At 38.6% G+C, this 8,486-nt stretch overlaps 1 pseudogene; it reads left to right on the plus strand.

The window, feature by feature from the left end:
* The first annotated feature begins 497 nt into the window (after positions 1-497).
* LOC121601283 lies at positions 498-7,559 on the plus strand (annotated as a pseudogene).
* The last annotated feature ends 927 nt before the right edge of the window (positions 7,560-8,486 follow it).

Raw genomic sequence — 8,486 nt, forward strand, 5'->3', positions numbered from 1 at the left:
ATTTGAAGAGTAGTGACGATTGTCCTGGCAGCGACTCAGACGGCTTCATAGGTGTTGCGATAGGCGCACATCTCCAATGTTGTCAACAGAAGTCACACTATCTCAGATTGATATGTTAACCTATAGCAGGATAGTCAGTTTTGCGTAAGGGTAACTGGTCCATACGGAGCTTAAATTGATGAATTGCATGTTTTTTTTAAGCAGTGCGAGTAGATGATTGTACCCGGGTCTCACATTGACACGAATACAGTGTTTATTCATGTTTTACATCTTTCAATGCAGGTCTTTCTAAAAGCTACTTGCTACATTCTTAGGAAATTGGGTTTTTTTCTAAAGTTGTTTTTATATATAAATATACAAAATATATAAATAATAAAAAAATATAAAAATAAAAAGAAGTCGCATTATATTTTGAATAAATATGATACGAATATATAATATAAAAATAAAATTTTAATTTAAAAACACCCCATGAACTATCTCTTTTTTGCAGAATCTATGGCTCTACCAAGTGGACACTTTCCAGACAGCAATTTTCTAGAGGAAGATAGATATTCTCCTGGATTTCTCACACTAGGACAAAAGTACAGTATAGCGATCGGTTCTACAGTAGTGTTGCCGTGTAAAATTAATGAAACAGGTAATCAAATATTATCCTTCTATTTTCAAAAACAACAAGAATAATCACACCCCAACTAAACACTCTCAAACACCTTAAACTGATTTGTTCTCTGACGTGTTGTTATAGAAAACTCTAGTCAATATGTGCTGGCATGGAAACGCGACATTGCCGTACTAACGGCTGGAAATGTGAAGGTTACCGTTAATCCGAGAATTCGCTTAATGCCAGTGCAAGCGCATACTGATCCACATGGATCGTTGTCAACCGGGTATAACTTAGAAATCCGAGACGTGCGCAATTCGGATGCTGGGGACTACATTTGTCAGATTGGTTCGATGGAACCGAAAGAAATTGTACATACACTTGAAATTTTAGTACCTCCAAAAATAGACTACATTTCACCATCGAACAAAATGGACATTCATAAAGGAGCACCGATACGCATGGAATGTCGAGCATCGGTAATCCGACTCCAAAAATTGTGTGGTCCAGAAAGGTAAGAACTCTTTTATTTTTCTCTCTCTCATTAGTTTTTATTATCATTGGTAATGAAACATTATTATCATTGGTAAAGGGCCGGTCTGGTGGTACAGTCGTCAACTCGTACGACGTAACAACATGCCCGTCATGGGTTCAAGTCCCGAATAGACCGAGCCCCCATACGTAGGACTGACTATTCTGCTATGGTAACAATAAGTTAAGAAAGCCAAGCTCACTTCACCAGTGGGTAAAGGCAGGCCTTGACCGACAGCGGTTGTTGTGCCAAAGAAGAAGAAAAATGAAACATACAACCACTTTTTACTGTAACAAACATAGTAACAATTACTAAGACACAAATAATGTGGCAGACCGTCATGCTTAATTCATTTCTTGAAAAAAATAACTATTTTGTGGTTTTATAACCATAATAATTTAAGTCATTTATAAAGACGAACCTCACGAACGTTTAAAGTCTATTAAAAAGCAAAATTATCTTTCTTCATCTATTTTGTAGAATAACATGATGCCAAATGGAGAGGCAAACAAGACGGGCAACGTACTCGACATACTGCATGCTAACCGACACACCAGTGGTCATTACAAATGTACTGCAGATAATCGTGTCGGTCAACCGGACACCAGAGAGGTTTTCGTAAATGTATTATGTAGGTATTCAAAACATCGGTTGAAAATTATATACAAACAGTTATGCAAGAATTATATTTCACAATATGAATCAAACGATTTGTTCCTGCATCAAACTAATTCATTGAACATGTTTCACTTGTATTAGATAGACGATAGAAACGAGGATAACATTATAAGAATGAAATGAAAAATAACACATCCCATACAACACACAACACATACCAAATTCTAGTGAAATTTCCAGTTTTCATTTTAATGTGCTAACTTTCTCATCAGTTCTTTCGTGGAAATTTAGACAGTGCATACAATAGCACCCACACGACACTATTTCAGTGTCGTGTAGTACGAATGGGAGTACCCAATCACATGCTACGTGCCATTACTTATTCAGAGTATGTCCATTTATCGCCAAAGTCCAGCACGACTGTGGGACGTCATCTGTCGTTTCTGTATCCGATTTCCCTCTTGCATATCAGCTCATCCCAAACTTACTAAGCGACTGGTATGCGGACAACATGAGCCCTTTTGTACGGGATAACAGCATTGCTAGAAAAGTTACGTGTATCAACGCACCGTATTCCTCGTGTGTGCTGTGAACTGCGGGATGCCGGGATGCAAATTCATCTCTCGGAACGAAACAATCTCAAAACTTCGTTTCCGGTACCTATCTACGCAGGGCTTTAGCGCACATGAGTATGCATGCTTGTGAAACGGTAATGGAGGGAGAGTCACAATTGCAAGTGAAAAGCAAGGCAAAATGCAATTAAAACAATAGCCGAGCCTAGCTACTGCAGCATAATAGCATCACACTCATTAGACAATTTCAAAATTAAGGACACGGTTTGGTGGCGTACACTTTTATGCGATGCATGGTACAATCGCGCAGCAATCGCAATTTTTTTTTTTTTTCATTCATTTGCACCCAACAGTTACTGAGCATACGAACAAACAACATATCGCAATCTTTTTCTAACAATGTTTGGCAAAATGTATTTCTTTCCCATAAGCAAATTTACCATGCCAGATTTATTATCTTTATAGATCCTCCAGAAATTGAAGTGAACAACCAACTGTGCATAGTGGAATCGGTCACGAGGCTCAGCTGGTGTGTATCGTTCATGGAGAGCCTACGCCAAGTGTGGTCTGGTATCAAGACACTACTCAACTCGGAATAACAGAGCAGTTCTCACAACAGGTGCGTTTCAGCAAGCTACTCATGTAGGATTGTGTGCGAAAATATGATAGTAAGAATTGTTACTGCATCGACAACGCCTGCTTACGAGGAATTGAGTGCAACGAATGTCATGCAACTACTGACGGTGGTATAATTTTGTATTAGTCTTTGTTCCATGGCGGTGATAAAGTTTATATACTCAACGTAACTATGTTCAGTTTGGTTTATCTTTCACGTTAACAGAAATCTTCATATTGTAATTAAATTGACTTTTGGTTGCACTTTTGTGCATTTGTTAAAGACATTCACTTATAAAGCGAGGAACTAAATACAAAGTTGGGGGCACAATTGATCATCCCGTTTAACATTGTTGGAAATGGCAATTTGGCTGAAATTTGATGATTATTGTTGTATTTGCGACTCTCTTTCCTTTTATTTTTAAAGCAATAATTATTAATAAATAAATTTTGGCAGCATTCATTACAAACATGCTATTATACATAAATATACCTTATCAAACATTATTAGACACATTTTAATCACATATTTTTCTCGAAAGACGCATACAGCAATAGGCGAAAATAATGCAAGCAACATATGTCTTCCTTGCTTCGTGGCGTTTTACAACTCTATCATCTAGCGCACATCATTTAAACAAAGCTGAAAAAAACTTCCATAATAATAACCTCCAACCCAACCCCTCGCATCGTTGCATACCGGATTTCAGTCACTCACAAGAATAATGTCAGTTACCCATGTGTCGCCTGGTAAATTAAAACTTTCAATTTAATTTACTCGTCTGCGAGAAAAGTCATGGTGGCGGCGTGCGGAAAGCAAAAGTTCCAACTCAACGATATCGTAGCACGACTCGCGCGACAAATGAGTGGAAGTTTTATTATAATAATTCATTTTGAAACAGAAATTGAAACCACCACCATTTTCCTGCATGAGCTTACCAGCCAACCGTCAAAAAGGGAGGCAATACACTTCTTACACAGACGCTCAAGCGTGCTAAGCATAAAGATAGCATGATAGCGCACACACCCTGTCAAGAACGTCATGTTGTTCTATCGCTTCTCATGCTGTGAGATGGCAGTGTTTGCCATCACTCGAAACGTTGCCATACAGTGTAGAAGAGACTCGAGCCCTTTCTCCATTTATTCGTCTTGGGCTCTTACTTGATGTGCGAAGGTGGTTTGATGTATGAAATGTACGTTGCTCATAATACTTGGTCCTTAAAATGATTAAGTGGTTTCCGTATTGGAAAGCGAAATTGGAAAAAAAGTTATCTTTTACAAACCAGCATAGTATAAGTATAGTGACACACCACTTTCGATCGATTGCACATTATTAGTAACTTAGAATCTAGCGTATCTTTGAAGTCCCACATTTTCATTTGCATGTATCTGATTGCCTGTTTAAGCCAGCGAGTGTTATTCGGATTCAGAATGATACTACAGTGAAATCAATGTGTCTAATGACTGAGAAGGTTTTTACTCTCGTACAATCGGAATTGCCAGTCCAGTGCAATCACTAGACAGCCCCAGATCTTCTCGCTTTATAGAATGCCACTACGTAGCAGATAAAACGCATAAAACGGAAACGAATCTCAGTGCGGTATTTCGCAATCAGCAAATATGGTGTCACCCATTCGACAAAAATCGCTCAAGTTACATTTATTTCTGCAAGCATTGCATGTTTCCTGATTTTTAATCCTACTTCTTCTAATGATTCTCGTACTCTTTATCTTTTGCGCACAGAATCGGGGCAACAAGTACAGTCTCGTTATTCGTAATGTTACATACTCAGATATTGGGAACTACACTTGTCAGGCATCGAACGCTCTTGGCAAAGACCGTGGCACGCTGTCCCTCAGCGGATTGCCAACGCTATGTTACTTTGACTCGGTAAGTACCACACCAAAGGTCGTACGATTTTTTTAATAAACCTCGACTAACGAAAACGGCACTCGCTGTAAATTCGTTGTTTCTAAATGATATTACATTTTTTACATAGCAGCACTCCCCAATTCCCAGTAACACTTAGGTTTAATTCATTCTTATGTCAGCAGTTGATACGTACCTCGCATGACTTAAGACACGGCGCCAGTAAAACCAATCCAATTATTTTGCTTTTCAAACGTAAACATTCTACCTAAATTATGTACAACCTGTCCCAGTTATTGTCTACAGTATAGTCTAGAAATGTTTGGTGAAAAATCATATTTATTGCAGCCAACACTCAGCAGCTATCGAGATCAGTACAACATCTCCTGGACTGTACAAAGCTACTCTCCAATCCGCGAATATCGTCTGTTCTTCCGGCTTGCCTCGAAAAGCATGCATCTTTTGCACCACGAGAACCCCCTTGACAATCACATCTACAGTGATCGACCAGCAACAAACAGCCACCTGTATAGCAGCCCATTCAGCGGCAGCGTCAGTGCCCACGGTGGCGACCAGTGGGAAAACGTTGTCATACCGGAGATGAATGATTACGGTGCACCCAATCACTTCTACAATTTGGTGCCTCCGTACGCCACGTACCAACCCACTATTCGGCATCGGATGAGCTTTCAGCTGAAGAACCTCAAACCAGCTAGCAACTATGAAGCACGGGTACAGGCGCGGAACGATCATGGTTGGAACAAGCTGTCGAGTATATTTCACTTCTCCACTCGTTCGGAAGGTATGTCTAGCAGCAGGGTGTAGGGATGGGGAAGGGCAGGTATGGGGCGGTATGGGTGGCTGAAACTTTTCCGGCAAGAAATTAGTGAATCTCATTATTTCGATTCCTTTTTGCGCTGGTGTGAGGGCACTAGAGAATAAATTTTACCTGTTCATTCAAATCATTGCCAAAAGCAAACGTTTGCCAAACGACGTTAGGAGAAAAAAGTACTTTCATACCTCGTTTGGTGAGTTTTGTTGTTTTAAACGACTTTTTTTATGTGCTTTCATGGCAATGCTGTCGTTTACATACCTGTTAACTTTGCATACAAATCGGCATTGCATTTGTTCTATCATGTGAGTTCCATGTAGTATGGTCCTTCTGCTCTAAGCGTATGTTTTCGAAGTAATTATTCACTTATAACACGGCGTGGTCGTTGTCAGTAAAACCAACATAATGCAAAAAACACATCCAAACCACGAAATTACTTCCATTAATTACATGATTTGTTCTCACATTTTGTTTCTATGTTCTTCTCTTAAACCCCCACATGGTTTGGGGTGTTTTTTTTTTTTCTTGCACTCTCCCACTTGCTTAGATATGGAACTGGAGCCATCCGCACAACCTGCCGTCCACGGTGCCGGGTTGCTAGATAAGGGACTGCTGAGCAGCAGCGATGCTAGTACGATCACAGGCACTCATTTACATAAATCATGGACACTTTCCATTTTCATCGTATTAATTACCACACACCTACTGCCGTCGTTGTATCACGCTGCCTTATCGGTGGTATGATTTGCGTATCTTCCACTTTCCATTCCAATGAATCATTGAAAACTCGCTACATGGATTCGCATGTACGCCGAGCATCGTCACTTCCGTTTCGCCGTACTACTACACCGTCGGAGTCACCAAAAATCCACCGAATTTCCTCACCGGGGCACTGTGTGTTATGGAACCGCAGGTATGGAAACATATTATCAACAGCAACCACTAATTTATGGGCAACAGAATATTCAAGCATGCAATCGACGATACTCAATTTCAATTTGCCATTAATCTAGTAAATTAAGTTCAGTTCATACACAGCACGTACTCCCAGACCTTATCATGAGTTATGGACAAATGAGACAGTTGTTTCGATTACGATGTCAACAAAATTGCATACTAAGAAGTTTAAGGGACAACCATGTGGTGCTCTTACAATAGTGTTTCATATATTTCGGAACAGAATAAGCGCCACCGCTATGTTCGCTGTTTTTTTTTTTTGGTTGATTTGATCATTGTTCCGCTGCCGTGTTTATCGATACAATCACAATCAAACATAGATTGATTCAATTGACAAGGAATTTTTATATTTCTAAATGAAACACAATAGAATTTCATATGCAGTTAGGTAAATGATGTAGATAAATACTTTTGCCATGAAAATAACTACCCAATACTTTGATTAAAGCTTAGTTGGAAACAAACAACGCTCTAGCTGAAGCCACAAAAATTAATTACAACAAATGGCAAATAGTATGGAAGTGCTTGACATGGTTAGTGTAATATATTAAATGCATTTACAATAAGGGTCACTACGAAACTGTGCGGCTAGAGAAAATGGGAAAATATACGAACGCGATACCAAAGAGTTATCGTTCCAGCTTATAACAATCTTCCCTTAAATCTTGTAAGTGTATTAAACAGAATTGATCCTAAAGTATTTTATGCTCGTCAGCTTGGTAATGTCCATTTATCATTCGTCACATCACTTCCATTACTCGCTAGAGCCACTGTCTTTACCAATCATGAAAACAAACTCAAATGATGTTACATATACCATTGCCAACACAGATACTTTCAAAGACGTGTAGTTAGTCGACCTCGTCATACCAATGTGCGACGTAACAACATACCCTTTTTGTGGGTTCAAATCAGGAAAGGAAACCGAATACTGATATTCCTGACCACCCTGTTCTCAGAAGATAAACACATATGGCTAAGATCAGGCCTAGATCAAAGAGGGTTGTTGCGCCAAACACCAGATGCATGCAATGTACTTGCGCTCCAGACATTCCACAGAAATACAATTGACATAATCATTTTATTATCCTGAAATAATCCAGCTAGAAGATAGAACTTCATATACAAAAACTCAGTCCTTCAGAAACATGTGTAAATAGATCTTTTTGCAACGTATATTCCTTCCACGTTACAGTTGCAATCAAGGTAACTGAAACTGTCAGCCCAAAAACAAGATTTTACAATCTTTACAGCAACTGAAAATAACCGACTATTGCATCATCATACGCACAAAAGACGATATGTGAGATAGCAATTTCGTTCTCATGTAAAAATAATTTATGTTATGGGACCACTAAGGAGAGATCAATTACAGCTATCACAAAGGATAGGTAAAGCTATGCTACAAAATAAGAACGAACAAAAGAAAAACAAATCAAAACCATGTTAACATTCCAGCAAAAATAATGCATATTTACTCTAACAAAGAAAATAATGAAACGAAAATCTGATTAACAATTTTGAGGGCTTTGCCGTATTTATTTTATTATTTTTTAGATTCAAACAACAAAGACGCAAAGAAAGCTTTGACACGGAGTAAATTACAGCTCGCTTAAGTAGTATGTTAGCAAATATTCGTTTTGATTTGCATTTGACTACAGCTTTTCAAGATAGGAGCTTATACATATTTAATTACCGAACATATTGCCGAACAAAAATTAGAATAACATGCAGTTTTTTTTCTAACTAAAACAAAAACAAAAAACTTCCATTAAACTTTGTTTTTCAAGCTGTGTGCCTGGCGTACGCTGTACAGTACGTTTTTAAGAATTTATTCAACTCTTAAGAGAGTTGCATACTACATAGCTTAACATCACGCCCCAATCT

Source organism: Anopheles merus, unplaced genomic scaffold (genome assembly GCF_017562075.2).
Source record: "Anopheles merus strain MAF unplaced genomic scaffold, AmerM5.1 LNR4000053, whole genome shotgun sequence".
NCBI classification, from domain to species: Eukaryota; Metazoa; Arthropoda; class Insecta; order Diptera; family Culicidae; genus Anopheles; species Anopheles merus.